Raw genomic sequence first — 19164 nt, forward strand, 5'->3', positions numbered from 1 at the left:
GCACTGCACCACCAGGTTTAAGGTGTGAGCCAGGCAAGGAATGTGTTTCAGTTGGGAAAGGGAGATGGCAGCCATGAAATTCCTTCCGTTATCACTCACTACCTTGCCTGCCTCAAGATCTACAGTGCCCAGCCACGACTGCGTTTCTTTCTGCAAGAACTCGGACAGAACTTCCGCGGTGTGTCTGTTGTCGCCCAAACACTTCATAGCCAATACAGCCTGCTGACGTTTGCCAGTAGCTGCCCCATAATGGGAGACCTGGTGTGCAACAGTGGCAGCTGCGGATGGAGTGGTTGTGCGACTGCGGTCTGTGGACGAGCTCTCGCTTCTGCAGGAGGACGAGGAGGAGGAGGAGGAGGGGGTGTGAACGGCTACAGCCAACTGTTTCCTAGACCGTGGGCTAGGCAGAACTGTCCCAAACTTGCTGTCCCCTGTGGACCCTGCATCCACAACATTCACCCAGTGTGCCGTGATGGACACGTAACGTCCCTGGCCATGCCTACTGGTCCATGCATCTGTTGTCAGGTGCACCTTTGTGCTCACAGATTGCCTGAGTGCATGGACGATGCGCTCTTTAACATGCTGGTGGAGGGCTGGGATGGCTTTTCTGGAAAAAAAGTGTCGACTGGGTAGCTCGTAGCGTGGTACAGCGTAGTCCATCAGGGCTTTGAAAGCTTCGCTTTCAACTAACCGGTAGGGCATCATCTCTAACGAGATTAGTCTAGCTATGTGGGCGTTCAAACCCTGTGTACGCGGATGCGAGGCTAAGTACTTCCTTTTTCTAACCATAGTCTCATGTAGGGTGAGCTGGACTGGAGAGCTGGAGATCGTGGAACTAGCGGGGGTGCCGGTGGACATGGCAGACTGAGAGACGGTGGGAGATGGTATTGTTGCCGCCGGTGCCCTAGATGCAGTGTTTCCTACTACGAAACTGGTGATTCCCTGACCCTGACTGCTTTGGCCTGGCAAAGAAACCTGCACAGATACTGCAGGTGGTGCGCAAAATGGTGGCCCTACACTGCCGGAAGGGATGTTGCGTTGATGACTAGCTTCATTGGCCGAGGGTGCTACAACCTTAAGGGACGTTTGGAAGTTAGTCCAAGCTTGCAAATGCATGGTGGTTAAATGTCTATGCATGCAACTTGTATTGAGACTTTTCAGATTCTGCCCTCTGCTTAAGGTAGTTGAACATTTTTGACAGATGACTTTGCGCTGATCAATTGGATGTTGTTTAAAAAAATGCCAGACTGCACTCTTTCTAGCATCGGATACCTTCATTGCAGACTGAGCGTTAACCGGATGGCCACGCTGTCCTCCAACAGGTTTTGGCTTTGCCACGCGTTTTGGGCAAGATACGGGCCCAGCAGATGGAACCTGTTGCGATGTTGATGCCTGCTGCGGCCCCTCCTCCTCCGCTTCAGAACTGCTGCCGCCTGCACCCTGTTCCCCCAATGGCTGCCAATCGGGGTCAAGAACTGGGTAACATAGTAACATAGTAACATAGTTAGTAAGGCCGAAAAAAGACATTTGTCCATCCAGTTCAGCCTATATTCCATCATAATAAATACCCAGATCTACGTCCTTCTACAGAACCTAATAATTGTATGATACAATATTGTTCTGCTCCAGGAAGACATCCAGGCCTCTCTTGAACCCCTCGACTGAGTTCGCCATCACGACCTCCTCAGGCAAGCAATTCCAGATTCTCACTGCCCTAACAGTAAAGAATCCTCTTCTATGTTGGTGGAAAAACCTTCTCTCCTCCAGACGCAAAGAATGCCCCCTTGTGTCCGTCACCTTCCTTGGTATAAACAGATCCTCAGCGAGATATTTGTATTGTCCCCTTATATACTTATACATGGTTATTAGATCGCCCCTCAGTCGTCTTTTTTCTAGACTAAATAATCCTAATTTCGCTAATCTATCTGGGTATTGTAGTTCTCCCATCCCCTTTATTAATTTTGTTGCCCTCCTTTGTACTCTCTCTAGTTCCATTATATCCTTCCTGAGCACCGGTGCCCAAAACTGGACACAGTACTCCATGTGCGGTCTAACTAGGGATTTGTACAGAGGCAGTATAATGCTCTCATCATGTGTATCCAGACCTCTTTTAATGCACCCCATGATCCTGTTTGCCTTGGCAGCTGCTGCCTGGCACTGGCTGCTCCAGGTAAGTTTATCATTAACTAGGATCCCCAAGTCCTTCTCCCTGTCAGATTTACCCAGTGGTTTCCCGTTCAGTGTGTAATGGTGATATTGATTCCTTCTTCCCATGTGTATAACCTTACATTTATCATTGTTAAACCTCATCTGCCACCTTTCAGCCCAAGTTTCCAACTTATCCAGATCCATCTGTAGCAGAATACTATCTTCTCTTGTATTAACTGCTTTACATAGTTTTGTATCATCTGCAAATATCGATATTTTACTGTGTAAACCTTCTACCAGATCATTAATGAATATGTTGAAGAGAACAGGTCCCAATACTGACCCCTGCGGTACCCCACTGGTCACAGCGACCCAGTTAGAGACTATACCATTTATAACCACCCTCTGCTTTCTATCACTAAGCCAGTTACTAACCCATTTACACACATTTTCCCCCAGACCAAGCATTCTCATTTTGTGTACCAACCTCTTGTGCGGCACGGTATCAAACGCTTTGGAAAAATCGAGATATACCATGTCCAATGACTCACCGTGGTCCAGTCTATAGCTTACCTCTTCATAAAAACTGATTAGATTGGTTTGACAGGAGCGATTTCTCATAAACCCATGCTGATATGGAGTTAAACAGTTATTCTCATTGAGATAATCCAGAATAACATCCCTCAGAAACCCTTCAAATATTTTACCAACAATAGAGGTTAGACTTACTGGCCTATAATTTCCAGGTTCACTTTTAGAGCCCTTTTTGAATATTGGCACCACATTTGCTATGCGCCAGTCCTGCGGAACAGACCCTGTCGCTATAGAGTCACTAAAAATAAGAAATAATGGTTTATCTATTACATTACTTAGTTCTCTTAGTACTCGTGGGTGTATGCCATCCGGACCCGGAGATTTATCTATTTTAATCTTATTTAGCCGGTTTCGCACCTCTTCTTGGGTTAGATTGGTGACCCTTAATATAGGGTTTTCATTGTTTCTTGGGATTTCACCTAGCATTTCATTTTCCACCGTGAATACCGTGGAGAAGAAGGTGTTTAATATGTTAGCTTTTTCCTCGTCATCTACAACCATTCTTTCCTCACTATTTTTTAAGGGGCCTACATTTTCAGTTTTTATTCTTTTACTATTGATATAGTTGAAGAACAGTTTGGGATTAGTTTTACTCTCCTTAGCAATGTGCTTCTCTGTTTCCTTTTTGGCAGCTTTAATTAGTTTTTTAGATAAAGTATTTTTCTCCCTATAGTTTTTTAGAGCTTCAATGGTGCCATCCTGCTTTAGTAGTGCAAATGCTTTCTTTTTACTGTTAATTGCCTGTCTTACTTCTTTGTTTAGCCACATTGGGTTTTTCCTATTTCTAGTCCTTTTATTCCCACAAGGTATAAACCGCTTACACTGCCTATTTAGGATGTTCTTAAACATTTCCCATTTATTATCTGTATTCTCATTTCTGAGGATATTGTCCCAGTCTACCAGATTAAGGGCATCTCTAAGCTGTTCAAACTTTGCCTTCCTAAAGTTCAATGTTTTTGTGACTCCCTGACAAGTCCCCCTAGTGAAAGACAGGTGAAACTGCACAATATTGTGGTCGCTATTTCCTAAATGCCCAACCACCTGCAGATTTGTTATTCTGTCAGGTCTATTAGATAGTATTAGGTCTAAAAGTGCTGCTCCTCTGGTTGGATTCTGCACCAATTGTGAAAGATAATTTTTCTTGGTTATTAGCAGAAACCTGTTGCCTTTATGGGTTTCACAGGTTTCTGTTTCCCAGTTCATATCCGGGTAGTTAAAGTCCCCCATAACCAGGACCTCATTATGGGTTGCAGCTTCATCTATCTGCTTTAGAAGTAGACTTTCCATGGTTTCTGTTATATTTGGGGGTTTGTAACAGACCCCAATGAGAATTTTGTTACCATTTTTCCCTCCATGAATTTCGACCCATATGGACTCGACATCCTCATTCCCTTCGCTAATATCCTCCCTTAAAGTGGACTTTAGACAAGACTTTACATAGAGACAAACCCCTCCTCCTCTCCGATTTTTACGATCCTTTCTAAACAGACTGTAACCCTGTAAGTTAACTGCCCAGTCATAGCTTTCATCTAACCATGTCTCGGTTATTCCCACTATGTCAAAGTTACCTGTAGATATTTCTGCTTCTAGTTCTTCCATCTTGTTTGTCAGGCTTCTGGCGTTTGCGAGCATGCAGTTTAGAGGATTTTGTTTTGTTCCAATCTCCTCACTGTGGATTGTTTTAGAAATGTTCTTACCTCCCTTCTGAGTATGTTTTCCTGGGTCGTCTTTGTTCGAGTCTAATGTTTTTCTTCCCGTCCCCTCTTCTTCTAGTTTAACGCCCTCCTGATGAGTGTAGCGAGTCTTCTGGCGAATGTGTGTTTCCCAGGTTTGTTGAGGTGTAGTCCGTCTCTGGCGAGGAGTCCATCATACCAGTAATTCACACCGTGGTCCAGGAATCCAAATCCTTGTTGTCTGCACCATCGTCTTAGCCAGTTGTTTGCATCAAGGATCCTGTTCCATCTCCTGGTGCCATGCCCGTCTACTGGAAGGATAGAAGAAAAAACTACCTGTGCATCCAGTTCCTTTACTTTCTTCCCCAACTCTTCAAAGTCCTTGCAGATTGTCGGTAGGTCCTTCCTTGCCGTGTCATTGGTGCCAACATGTATCAGAAGAAATGGGTGGACGTCCTTGGAGCTGAAGAGCTTTGGTATCCTATCGGTCACATCCTTGATCATCGCACCTGGAAGGCAGCATACTTCTCTTGCAGTTATGTCCGGTCTGCAGATTGCTGCTTCGGTGCCTCTCAGTAGTGAGTCTCCCACCACCACCACTCTTCGTTGCTTCTTGGCTGTACTTTTTGCTGTCACTTGTTGCTGTGTGCCCTTTTCTTTTTTGCTTGCTGGTATTGCTTCATTCTTAGGTGTGCCATCTTCATCCTCTACAAAGATTTGATATCGGTTCTTCATTTGTGTGGTTGGTGATTTCTCCATGGTCTTCTTGCTTCTTTTGGTCACATGCTTCCACTCATCTGCTTTTGGAGGTTCTCTGACACTTTTTGCACCTTCTGTGACCAGTAGAGATGCTTCTGTTCTGTCTAGAAAGTCTTCATTCTCTTTGATGAGTTTCAAAGTTGCTATTCTTTCTTCCAGACCCCGCACCTTTTCTTCTAAAAGGGCCACTAGTCTACACTTCTGACAGGTGAAATTGGATTCTTCTTCTGGTCGATCTGTGAACATGTAGCACATGCTGCAGCTCACCATGTAGGTTGTCACATCTGCCATGTTGCTCCTAGATCCTGCTGACTTGCTGTGTGTTTTCCTTCTTGTGTAATCTACTCAGCCAAGCTCTCTTGCAATAATGTCCTACAGGCAAAAATTACGGCGCGCGGTTTGGTGATGCTTTCGAAGCAGCTGGTCCCGGCTGTACCCAACGATCTTCTAGCTTAGGGAGACTTCGCTTCTCCCAGAAGGCACCTGGAATATGCAAATTAGCCTCCTGAAGCTTGAATCCCTGGTTTGGTGATGCTTTCGAAGCAGCTGGTCCCGGCTGTACCCAACGATCTTCTAGCTTAGGGAGACTTCGCTTCTCCCAGAAGGCACCTGGAATATGCAAATTAGCCTCCTGAAGCTTGAATCCCTGGTTTGGTGATGCTTTCGAAGCAGCTGGTCCCGGCTGTACCCAACGATCTTCTAGCTTAGGGAGACTTCGCTTCTCCCAGAAGGCACCTGGAATATGCAAATTAGCCTCCTGAAGCTTGAATCCCTGGGTCATCTATTACCTCTTCTTGTAGCTCGTGTGCAACTTCGTCTGTGTCACCGTGTCGGTCCGTGGCATAGCGTTCGTGATGGGGCAACAGTCTCATCAGGGTCTGATTCTTGATCATTACCCTGCGAGGGCAATGTTGTGGTCTGAGTCAAAGGACCAGCATAGTAGTCTGGCTGTGGCTGTGCATCAGTGCACTCCATGTCAGATTCAACTTGTAATGGGCATGGACTGTTAACTGCTTCACTTTCTAAGCCAGGGACGGTATGTGTAAAGAGCTCCATGGAGTAACCCGTTGTGTCGCCTGCTGCATTCTTCTCTGTTGTTGTTTTTGCTGAAGAGGACAAGGAAGCGACTTGTCCCTGAGCGTGAACATCCACTAACGACGCGCTGCTTTTACATTTATCAGTTTCACGAGAGGAGGCAAAAGAGCTAGAGGCTGAGTCAGCAAGATAAGCCAAAACTTGCTCTTGCTGCTCAGGCTTTAAAAGTGGTTTTCCTACTCCCAGAAAAGGGAGCGTTTGAGGCCTTGTGTAGCCAGACGACGAACCTGGCTCCACAGCTCCAGACTTAGGTGCAATATTTTTTTTCCCACGACCACCTGATGCTCCACCACTACCACTACCCTCATTACCAGCTGACAATGAACGCCCCCGGCCACGACCTCTTCCACCAGACTTCCTCATTGTTTTAAAAACGTAACCAAACTAACGGTATTTGTTGCTGTCACACAACTTACATGGTGAGCTATAACTTCAGTATGATTTAGCTACCCCTTTACAGGTGGGTGAGACCACAACGAAAATCAGGCACAATGTTACACACTCTGTTTTTGGTGGCACCAAATGAGAGAGATGCCACACACGCAGGACTGTCACTGAAGCACAAATGTCAATATTAATCTCCCACTGTTTTTTTTTATTTATTTTTTTTTTTTTTTTCAGGGAGACTTTAGAAACAAAATAAAATAAAATGATTTTTTCAGGAAGAATTTAGAAACCAAATAACATAAAATGATTTTTCCAATGACAATTTAGAAACCAAATTAAAAAAAAAAAAAAAAAAAAAAAAGGCTTTCTATGCCCCACTGAGTGAGAGATGCCACACAAAGGAATCAGGAGTGGCACACAAGCCCAGAGGCCAATATTTTTCTCCCAATGATTGATGTAGTGATTTTTTCAGGTAGATTTTAGAACCCAAATCAAGCAAAAAAATAAATAGGCTTTCTATGGCCCACTGAGTGAGAGATGGCACAGACAGGGATGGCACTCTAGCAGAAATGCCAATCTTAATCTCCCACAAAAAAAAAAAAAAAAAGGAACTGTACTTCAATTACTATCTCCCTGCAGTAATCTCAGCCAGGTATGGCAGGCAGCAATAAGGAGTGGACTGATGCACAAATTAAATAAAAAGTGTGGACAAACAAACAAGATAGCTGTGCAGAAAGGAAGGAACAAGAGGATTTGTGCTTTGAAAAAAGCAGTTGGTTTGCACAGCGGCGTACACACAGCAATGCAGCTATCAGGGAGCCTTCTAGGGCAGCCCAATGAGCTACAGCGCTGAGGAAAAAAAAAGAAATGTAGCTTCCACTGTCCCTGCACACCGAAGGTGGTGTTGGACAGTGCAAATCGCTGCAGCACAAGCGGTTTGGTGGTTAATGGACCCTGCCTAACGCTATCCCTGCTTCTGACGAAGCGGCAGCAACCTCTCCCTAAGCTCAGATCAGCAGCAGTAACATGGCGGTCGGCGGGAACGCCCCTTTATAGCCCCTGTGACGCCGCAGACAGCAAGCCAATCACTGCAATGCCCTTCTCTAAGATGGTGGGGACCAGGACCTATGTCATCACGCTGCCCACACTCTGCGTTTACCTTCATTGGCTGAGAAATGGCGCTTTTCGCGTCATTGAAACGCGACTTTGGCGCGAAAGTCGCGTACCGCATGGCCGACCCCGCACAGGGGTCGGATCGGGTTTCATGAAACCTGACTTTGCCAAAAGTCGGTGACTTTTGAAAATGAACGACCCGTTTCGCTCAACCCTAGTTGTGGGTTTTTCTTGGAGCCCTTGCAGTGTCCTATTCCATTGAGAGGAATTGATGCTACGCCTTTGGCCAAGAATAAGCCTCAGTACTGGACCCAGCTGACCATGTGCATGGCTCCTGCACATCAGGAGCATATTCGCTTTCTGGTGTTGCATAATCTGCATGATGTGGTCGTGTTGGGGTTGCCATGGCTACAGGTCCATAATCCAGTATTAGATTGGAAATCCATGTCTGTGTCCAGCTGGGGTTGTCAGGGGGTACATGGTGATGTCCCATTCCTGTCTATTTCTTCATCCTCCCCTTCTGAGATCCCAGAGTTCTTGTCTGATTACCGGGATGTATTTGATGAGCCCAAGTCCGATGCCCTACCTCCGCATAGGGATTGTGATTGTGCTATCGATTTGATTCCTGGTAGTAAATTTCCAAAAGGTCGACTGTTTAATTTATCTGTGCCTGAGCACGCCGCTATGCGGAGTTACGTGAAGGAGTCCTTGGAGAAGGGGCATATTCGCCCATCATCGTCGCCATTGGGAGCGGGGTTCTTCTTTGTGGCCAAGAAGGATGGTTCGCTGAGACCTTGTACAGATTACCGCCTTCTAAATAAGATCACGGTCAAATTTCAGTACCCCTTGCCGCTGTTATCTGATTTGTTTGCTTGGATTAAGGGGGCTAGTTGGTTCACCAAGATAGATCTTCGTGGTGCATATAATCTTGTGCGTATTAAGCAAGGCGATGAATGGAAAACTGCATTTAATACGCCCGAGGGCCATTTTGAATACCTAGTTATGCCTTTCGGACTTGCCAGTGCTCCAGTAGTGTTTCAGTTCTTTATGCATAACATCTTCCGAGAGTACCTGGATAAATTCCTGATTGTGTACTTGGATGATATTTTGGTCTTCTCGGATGATTGGGAGTCTCATGTGAAGCAGGTCAGAACGGTGTTCCAGGTCCTGCGTGCTAATTCTTTGTTTGTGAAGGGATCAAAGTGTCTCTTTGGTGTTCAGAAGGTTTCATTTTTGGGGTTCATTTTTTCCCCTTCTACTATCGAGATGGATCCTGTTAAGGTCCAGGCCATCCATGATTGGACTCAGCCGACATCTCTGAAGAGTCTGCAAAAGTTCCTGGGCTTTGCTAATTTTTATCGTCGCTTCATCTGCAATTTTTCTAGTATTGCTAAACCATTGACCGATTTGACCAAGAAGGGTGCTGACGTGGTCAATTGGTCTTCTGCTGCTGTGGAAGCTTTTCAAGAGTTGAAGCGTCGTTTTTCTTCTGCCCCTGTGTTATGTCAGCCAGATGTTTCGCTTCCGTTCCAGGTCGAGGTTGATGCTTCTGAAATTGGAGCGGGGGCTGTTTTGTCGCAGAGAAGTTCTGACTGCTCGGTGATGAAACCATGCGCCTTCTTTTCCAGGAAGTTTTCGCCTGCTGAGCGAAATTATGATGTTGGCAATCGAGAGTTGCTGGCCATGAAGTGGACATTCGAGGAGTGGCGTCATTGGCTTGAAGGAGCTAAGCATCGCGTGGTGGTCTTGACTGATCACAAGAACTTGACTTATCTCGAGTCTGCCAAACGGTTGAATCCTAGACAGGCTCGCTGGTCGCTGTTTTTCTCCCGTTTTGACTTTGTGGTTTCGTACCTTCCGGGCTCTAAAAATGTGAAGGCGGATGCCCTGTCTAGGAGTTTTGTGCCCAACTCTCCGGGTTTATCTGAGCCGGCAGGTATTCTCAAAGAGGTAGTAATTGTGTCTGCCATCTCCCCTGATTTGCGGCGGGTGCTGCAAAAATTTCAGGCTAATAAACCTGATCGTTGCCCAGCGGAGAAACTGTTTGTCCCTGATAGGTGGACGAATAGAGTTATCTCTGAGGTTCATTGTTCGGTGTTGGCTGGTCATCCTGAAATCTTTGGTACCAGAGAGTTAGTGGCTAGATCCTTTTGGTGGCCATCTCTGTCACAGGATGTGCGTTCATTTGTGCAGTCCTGTGGGATTTGTGCTCGGGCTAAGCCCTGCTGTTCTCGTGCCAGTGGGTTGCTTTTGCCCTTGCCGGTCCCGAAGAGGCCTTGGACACATATCTCTATGGATTTTATTTCAGATCTTCCCGTCTCTCAAAAAATGTCAGTCATTTGGGTGGTTTGTGATCGCTTCTCTAAGATGGTCCATTTGGTACCCTTGTCTAAATTACCTTCCTCCTCTGATTTGGTGCCATTGTTCTTACAGCATGTGGTTCGTTTACATGGCATTCCGGAGAATATCGTTTCTGACAGAGGTTCCCAGTTTGTTTCGAGGTTTTGGCGAGCCTTTTGTGCTAGGATGGGCATTGATTTGTCTTTTTCCTCGGCTTTCCATCCTCAGACTAATGGCCAGACCGAACGAACCAATCAGACCTTGGAAACATATCTGAGATGCTTTGTTTCTGCTGATCAGGATGACTGGGTGTCCTTTTTGCCTTTGGCTGAGTTCGCCCTTAATAATCGGGCCAGCTCGGCTACCTTGGTTTCGCCGTTTTTCTGCAACTCTGGGTTCCATCCTCGTTTCTCTTCAGGGCAGGTTGAGTCTTCGGACTGTCCTGGTGTGGATACTGTGGTGGACAGGTTGCAGCAGATCTGGACTCATGTAGTGGACAATTTGACCTTGTCCCAGGAGAAGGCTCAACGTTTCGCTAATCGCAGACGCTGTGTGGGTCCCCGACTTCGTGTTGGGGATTTGGTTTGGTTGTCATCTCGTCATATTCCTATGAAGGTTTCCGCTCCTAAATTTAAGCCTCGTTTCATTGGTCCATATAGGATTTCTGAGGTTCTTAATCCTGTGTCTTTTCTTTTGACCCTTCCAGATTCTTTTTCCTTCCATAACGTATTCCATAGGTCATTGTTGCGGAGATACGTGGCACCTATGGTTCCATCTGTTGATCCTCCTGCCCCGGTTTTGGTGGAGGGGGAGTTGGAATATATTGTGGAGAAGATTTTGGATTCTCGTGTTTCGAGACGGAAACTCCAGTATCTGGTTAAGTGGAAGGGTTATGCTCAGGAAGATAATTCCTGGGTCTTTGCCTCTGATGTCCATGCTCCCGATCTTGTTTGTGCCTTTCATATGGCTCATCCTGGTCGTCCTGGGGGCTCTGGTGAGGGTTCGGTGACCCCTCCTCAAGGGGGGGTACTGTTGTGAATTCTGTGGCAGAGCTCCCTCCTGTGGTCACAAGTGGTACGTCGGCTGATTCTGTCTGTGAGTTTCCGTTGGTGGAGGAGAGTGGTACTGCGGCTTCTGAGTTTCCTTCCTCAGGTGATGTGGTGAAGTCGTTAGGTGCTGCTCTATTTAACTCCACCTGGTGCTCTGATCCTGGCTTCCAGTCAATGTTCTAGTATTGGACTTGTTTCCTCCTGGATCGTTCCTGTGGCCTGCTGCTCTGCATAGCTAAGTTCCGCTTTTGTTATTTTGTTTTCTGTTTTTTCTTTCCAGCTTGCATATTTGGTTTTTCTTGCTTGCTGGTAGCTCTGGGACGCAGAGGGTGTACCTCCGTGCCGTTAGACGGTACGGAGGGTCTTTTTGCCCCCTTGCGTGGTTGTTTGTAGGGTTTTGTGTTGACCGCAAAGTTACCTTTCCTATCCTCGCTCTGTTCAGAAAGTCGGGCCTCACTTTGCTAAATCTATTTCATCTCTACGTTTGTCTCTTCATCTTACTCACAGTCATTATATGTGGGGGCTGCCTTTTCCTTTGGGGTATTTCTCTGAGACAAGGTAGGCTGTTTTTCTACCTTCAGGCTAGCTAGTTTCTCAGGCTGTGCAGAGTTGCATAGGGAGCGTTAGGCGCAATCCACGGCTGCCTCTAGTGTGTGTTGGAGAGGATTAGGGATTGCGGTCAGCAGAGTTCCCACGTCTCAGAGCTCGTTCTATGTTTTTGGGTTATTGTCAGATCACTGTATGTGCTCTGACTACTATGTCCATTGTGGTACTGAATTACCTAATCATAACAGGTGGCACACACAGGACTGGCACCGAAGCAGAAATGCCAATCTTAATCTCCCACTATTTTTTTTTTCGAGGGAGAATTTGAAAAAAATCTGGCCCAGTGTTACACACTAGGTTTAATGTGGCACAAAATTAGAGACAGGTGGCACACACAGGACTGGCATTGAAGCAGCAATTCCAATCTTAATCTCCCACTATTTTTTTTTTCAGGGATAATTTAAAAAAAATCTGGCCCAGTATTACACACTAGGGTTTCTGTGGCACAAAATTAGAGACCGGTGCCAGTCCTGTGTGTGCCACCTGTCTCTAATTTTGTGCCACAGAATCCCTAGTGTGTAATACTGGGCCAGATTTTATTTAAATTCTACTAGGAAAAAAAAATAGTGGGAGATTAAGATTGGCATTTCTGCTTCGGTGCCAGTCCAGTGTGTGCCACCTAAGCAGAAATGCCAATCTTAATTTCCCACTATTTTTTTCTTCCTGGTAGAATTTAAATAAAATCTTGCCCAGTATTACACACTAGGGTTTCTGTGGCACAAAATTAGAGACAGGTGGCACACACAGGACTGGCACCGAAGCAGTAATGCCAATCTTAATCTCCCACTATTTTTTTTTTCAGGGAGAATTTAAAAGAAATCTGGCCCAGTATTACACACTAGGTTTAATGTGGCACAAAATTAGAGACAGGTGGCACACACAGGAATGGCACCAAAGCAGTAATGCCAATCTTAATCTCCCACTATTTTTTTTTTCCAGGGAGAATTTGAAAAAATCTGGCCCAGTGTTACACACTAGATTTAATGTGGCACAAAATTAGAGACAGGTGGCACACACAGGACTGGCACCGAAGCAGAAATGCCTATCTTAATCTCCCACTATTTTTTTTTCAGGGAGAATTTAAAAGAAATCTGGCCCAGTGTTACACACTAGGTTTAATGTGGCACAATATAAGATACAGATGGCACACAGGAATGGCACCGAAGCAGTAATGCCAATCTTAATCTCCCACTATTTTTTTTTCAGGGAGAATTTAAAAGAAATGTGGCCCAGAGTTACACACTAGGTTTAATGTGGCACAAAATTAGAGATAGGTGGCACACACAGGAATGGCACCGAAGCAGTAATGGCAATCTTAATATCCCACTATTTTTTTTTTAAGGAAGAATTTAAAAGAAATCTGGCCCAGAGTTACACACTAGGTTTAATGTGGCACAAAATTAGAGATAGGTGGCACACACAGGAATGGCACCGAAGCAGTAATGGCAATCTTAATCTCTCACTATTTTTTTTTTCAGTGAGAATTTGACAAAAATCATCCCAGTGTTACACACTAGGTTTAATGTGGCACAAAATTAGAAACAGGTGGCGCACACAGGAATGGCACCGAAGCAGTAATGCCAATGTTAATTTCCCACTATTTTTTTTTCCAGGGAGAATTTGAAAAAAATCTGGCCCAGTGTTACACACTATGTTTAATGTGGCACAAAATTAGAGACAGGTGGCACACACAGGACTAGTGTTGAGCGATACCTTCCGATATCGGAAAGTATCGGTATCGGTTTGGATCGGCCGATATTCAAAAAATATCGGATATCGCCGATACCGATACCCGATCCCAATGCAAGTCAATGGGACCAAAATATCGGAATTAAAATAAACCCTTTCTTTCCTTGTAGGTTCATTCTACCTGAAGGAAAACAACTAAGAATAATGTAGGATGTATGGGGGAGGTGGCGGAGACATTAAAGGCAATGAGGATTAGTCCAATCAAATAGAATAGCATGTTTTTTTTTTTTTTTAAAGAAGTTCGGATTGAAAAAGATATTGAGTATGTAAATTTTTTTTATTTTGTCAGATATTGATGTTTCACTATTCCACGCCCTTCCCCTTCTTTTTTTTCTTTTTTTTTTTTTTCTTTTCCCACACTTTCATCTTCATCATCATCAGCATCCTTGACATCAACTTCTTCACCTTATTCATCTTCTTCTTCATCTTCTACCTATTTTTTTTTTTATTACATTCTTCATATTCATTTTCTTCAACTATTATTATTCTTCCTATTCTACATATTCTTTTTATTCCACTGTTATTATTCTTCCTATTCTACTTCTTCATCATATTCTCATTTGTGACAGGCATTCCCGTAGTTGTTATCTATAAAAGTTGGAAGATTACACCTTCCGTTCTGCCAGTCACAAAAGTTACATTTGTCCGCGTTCAGTTTGGCCTGCAGCATCAGGCTTTATCCAGGGGCACCACGAGGAGGAACGGACTCACCCCCATACACTGCTTAGTCTTCTTCTGCATATAATTTAGATAATATCTTTTGCTCTGATATTAAGTCTTATGCTTAATGTTCTTCTGCTCTTTGTTCTGCAGCCTCTTGTTCTTCTGCTTCTCGGTCTTCCATGTTGTCGTCTCCAGGGTCTTCGTCTCCAGTGTCGTCATCTCCGCCGTCGTCGTCTCAGCCGTCGTCGTCTCCGCCGTCGTCGTCGTCGTCGTCATCGGGGTGGTCTTCCGGGTCGTCGTCATCGGGGTGGTCTTCCGGGTTGTCGACGTTAGGGTCTTCAACTTGGAAATGTAGCAGAAGGTACAAGAAGGCTGAGAAAATGCCAAGAACCAGCTGATGGAACTGGAACTCGGATGGCTACCCGAAGGTTCAAGAGCCTATGGAACTACCGAGGACCAGCTGACGTTACTGGAACCCGGTTACTAAGCAGGAGGTACCCGTGCTAAAAAGCACTACCAAGGACCGCCTGACGTTGGCGGAACTCGGATACCCAGAAGGAGGCACCTAAGCCAAAGGCTCTGCCCGGAACCAGATGACGTTACTGGAACCAGGATGGGGAGCAGAAGGTACAAGAGCAAAAGACACTGCCGAGAACCAGCTGACGGTACTGGAACCCGGATGGGTAGCCGAATGTCCAAGAGCCAATGGAACTACCAAGGACCAGCTGACGTTACTGGAACCCGGTTACTAAGCAGGAGGTACCCGTGCCTGAAAGCACTACCAAGGACCACCTGACATTGGTGGAACTTGGATACCCAGAAGGAGGCACCTAAGCCAAAGGCTCTGCCCGGAACCAGCTGACGGTACTGGAACCAGGATGGGGAGCAGAAGGTACAAGAGCAAAAGACACTGCCGAGAACCAGCTGACGGTGCTGGAACCAGGTGGTGGACCCCAAGGCCCACAGGAGAGGAGAGAACAGCTAGGCCGCGAGGCAGCCGCAGTTACCGAACCCCAACAGTCCTACAGGGGGAGCTGGGCCTACTGGCACTACAGAACCAGCCTTGACTACCAGTTCACGCAGCCCACATAGGAAGCTCCTAAACTGGAGGCACCCTGGAGTTGGCTAACTCGACCGCCCCACGACGGGGCAAGCATAGGCGTCTCAGTGAAGTTGACACAACCCGGAAACAGCTGACGGTGCTGAAACCAGGCTTGGCACGAGGGAGTACCTGTGACAAGAACACTGCCGAGAACCAGCTGGCGGTGCTGGAACCCGGATGCGTTGCCCCAGTGTGCAAGAGCCAATGGCACGACCGAGGACCAGCTGACGGTGCTGGAACCCGGTTACTAAGCTGTAGGTGCCCGCGCTTAAAAGCACTACCAAGGACCGCCTGGCGTTGGCGGAACTCGGATACCCAGGAGGAGGCACCTAAGCCAAAGGCTCGGCCCGGAACCAGCTGACGGTGCTGGAACCAGGTGGTGGACCCCAAGGCCCACAGGAGAGGAGAGAACAGCTAGGCCGCGAGGCAGCCGCAGTTACCGAACCCCAACAGTCCTACAGGGGGAGCTGGGCCTACTGGCACTACAGAACCAGCCTTGACTACCAGTTCACGCAGCCCACATAGGAAGCTCCTAAACTGGAGGCACCCTGGAGTTGGCTAACTCGACCGCCCCACGACGGGGCAAGCATAGGCGTCTCAGTGAAGTTGACACAACCCGGAAACAGCTGACGGTGCTGAAACCAGGCTTGGCACGAGGGAGTACCTGTGACAAGAACACTGCCGAGAACCAGCTGGCGGTGCTGGAACCCGGATGCGTTGCCCCAGTGTGCAAGAGCCAATGGCACGACCGAGGACCAGCTGACGGTGCTGGAACCCGGTTACTAAGCTGTAGGTGCCCGCGCTTAAAAGCACTACCAAGGACCGCCTGGCGTTGGCGGAACTCGGATACCCAGGAGGAGGCACCTAAGCCAAAGGCTCGGCCCGGAACCAGCTGACGGTGCTGGAACCAGGTGGTGGACCCCAAGGCCCACAGGAGAGGAGAGAACAGCTAGGCCGCGAGGCAGCCGCAGTTACCGAACCCCAACAGTCCTACAGGGGGAGCTGGGCCTACTGGCACTACAGAACCAGCCTTGACTACCAGTTCACGCAGCCCACATAGGAAGCTCCTAAACTGGAGGCACCCTGGAGTTGGCTAACTCGACCGCCCCACGACGGGGCAAGCATAGGCGTCTCAGTGAAGTTGACACAACCCGGAAACAGCTGACGGTGCTGAAACCAGGCTTGGCACGAGGGAGTACCTGTGACAAGAACACTGCCGAGAACCAGCTGGCGGTGCTGGAACCCGGATGCGTTGCCCCAGTGTGCAAGAGCCAATGGCACGACCGAGGACCAGCTGACGGTGCTGGAACCCGGTTACTAAGCTGTAGGTGCCCGCGCTTAAAAGCACTACCAAGGACCGCCTGGCGTTGGCGGAACTCGGATACCCAGGAGGAGGCACCTAAGCCAAAGGCTCGGCCCGGAACCAGCTGACGGTGCTGGAACCAGGTGGTGGACCCCAAGGCCCACAGGAGAGGAGAGAACAGCTAGGCCGCGAGGCAGCCGCAGTTACCGAACCCCAACAGTCCTACAGGGGGAGCTGGGCCTACTGGCACTACAGAACCAGCCTTGACTACCAGTTCACGCAGCCCACATAGGAAGCTCCTAAACTGGAGGCACCCTGGAGTTGGCTAACTCGACCGCCCCACGACGGGGCAAGCATAGGCGTCTCAGTGAAGTTGACACAACCCGGAAACAGCTGACGGTGCTGAAACCAGGCTTGGCACGAGGGAGTACCTGTGACAAGAACACTGCCGAGAACCAGCTGGCGGTGCTGGAACCCGGATGCGTTGCCCCAGTGTGCAAGAGCCAATGGCACGACCGAGGACCAGCTGACGGTGCTGGAACCCGGTTACTAAGCTGTAGGTGCCCGCGCTTAAAAGCACTACCAAGGACCGCCTGGCGTTGGCGGAACTCGGATACCCAGGAGGAGGCACCTAAGCCAAAGGCTCGGCCCGGAACCAGCTGACGGTGCTGGAACCAGGTGGTGGACCCCAAGGCCCACAGGAGAGGAGAGAACAGCTAGGCCGCGAGGCAGCCGCAGTTACCGAACCCCAACAGTCCTACAGGGGGAGCTGGGCCTACTGGCACTACAGAACCAGCCTTGACTACCAGTTCACGCAGCCCACATAGGAAGCTCCTAAACTGGAGGCACCCTGGAGTTGGCTAACTCGACCGCCCCACGACGGGGCAAGCATAGGCGTCTCAGTAAAGTTGACACAACCCGGAAACAGCTGACGGTGCTGAAACCAGGCTTGGCACGAGGGAGTACCTGTGACAAGAACACTGCCGAGAACCAGCTGGCGGTGCTGGAACCCGGATGCGTTGCCCCAGTGTGCAAGAGCCAATGGCACGACCGAGGACCAGCTGACGGTGCTGGAACCCGGTTACTAAGCTGTAGGTGCCCGCGCTTAAAAGCACTACCAAGGACCGCCTGGCGTTGGCGGAACTCGGATACCCAGGAGGAGGCACCTTAGCCAAAGGCTCGGCCCGGAACCAGCTGACGGTGCTGGAACCAGGTGGTGGACCCCAAGGCCCACAGGAGAGGAGAGAACAGCTAGGCCGCGAGGCAGCCGCAGTTACCGAACCCCAACAGTCCTACAGGGGGAGCTGGGCCTACTGGCACTACAGAACCAGCCTTGACTACCAGTTCACGCAGCCCACATAGGAAGCTCCTAAACTGGAGGCACCCTGGAGTTGGCTAACTCGACCGCCCCACGACGGGGCAAGCATAGGCGTCTCAGTGAAGTTGACACAACCCGGAAACAGCTGACGGTGCTGAAACCAGGCTTGGCACGAGGGAGTACCTGTGACAAGAACACTGCCGAGAACCAGCTGGCGGTGCTGGAACCCGGATGCGTTGCCCCAGTGTGCAAGAGCCAATGGCACGACCGAGGACCAGCTGACGGTGCTGGAACCCGGTTACTAAGCTGTAGGTGCCCGCGCTTAAAAGCACTACCAAGGACCGCCTGGCGTTGGCGGAACTCGGATACCCAGGAGGAGGCACCTAAGCCAAAGGCTCGGCCCGGAACCAGCTGACGGTGCTGGAACCAGGTGGTGGACCCCAAGGCCCACAGGAGAGGAGAGAACAGCTAGGCCGCGAGGCAGCCGCAGTTACCGAACCCCAACAGTCCTACAGGGGGAGCTGGGCCTACTGGCACTACAGAACCAGCCTTGACTACCAGTTCACGCAGCCCACATAGGAAGCTCCTAAACTGGAGGCACCCTGGAGTTGGCTAACTCGACCGCCCCACGACGGGGCAAGCATAGGCGTCTCAGTGAAGTTGACACAACCCGGAAACAGCTGACGGTGCTGAAACCAGGCTTGGCACGAGGGAGTACCTGTGACAAGAACACTGCCGAGAACCAGCTGGCGGTGCTGGAACCCGGATGCGTTGCCCCAGTGTGCAAGAGCCAATGGCACGACCGAGGACCAGCTGACGGTGCTGGAACCCGGTTACTAAGCTGTAGGTGCCCGCGCTTAAAAGCACTACCAAGGACCGCCTGGCGTTGGCGGAACTCGGATACCCAGGAGGAGGCACCTAAGCCAAAGGCTCGGCCCGGAACCAGCTGACGGTGCTGGAACCAGGTGGTGGACCCCAAGGCCCACAGGAGAGGAGAGAACAGCTAGGCCGCGAGGCAGCCGCAGTTACCGAACCCCAACAGTCCTACAGGGGGAGCTGGGCCTACTGGCACTACAGAACCAGCCTTGACTACCAGTTCACGCAGCCCACATAGGAAGCTCCTAAACTGGAGGCACCCTGGAGTTGGCTAACTCGACCGCCCCACGACGGGGCAAGCATAGGCGTCTCAGTGAAGTTGACACAACCCGGAAACAGCTGACGGTGCTGAAACCAGGCTTGGCACGAGGGAGTACCTGTGACAAGAA

This window comes from Ranitomeya imitator, chromosome 7, assembly GCF_032444005.1.
Source record: "Ranitomeya imitator isolate aRanImi1 chromosome 7, aRanImi1.pri, whole genome shotgun sequence".
NCBI classification, from domain to species: Eukaryota; Metazoa; Chordata; class Amphibia; order Anura; family Dendrobatidae; genus Ranitomeya; species Ranitomeya imitator.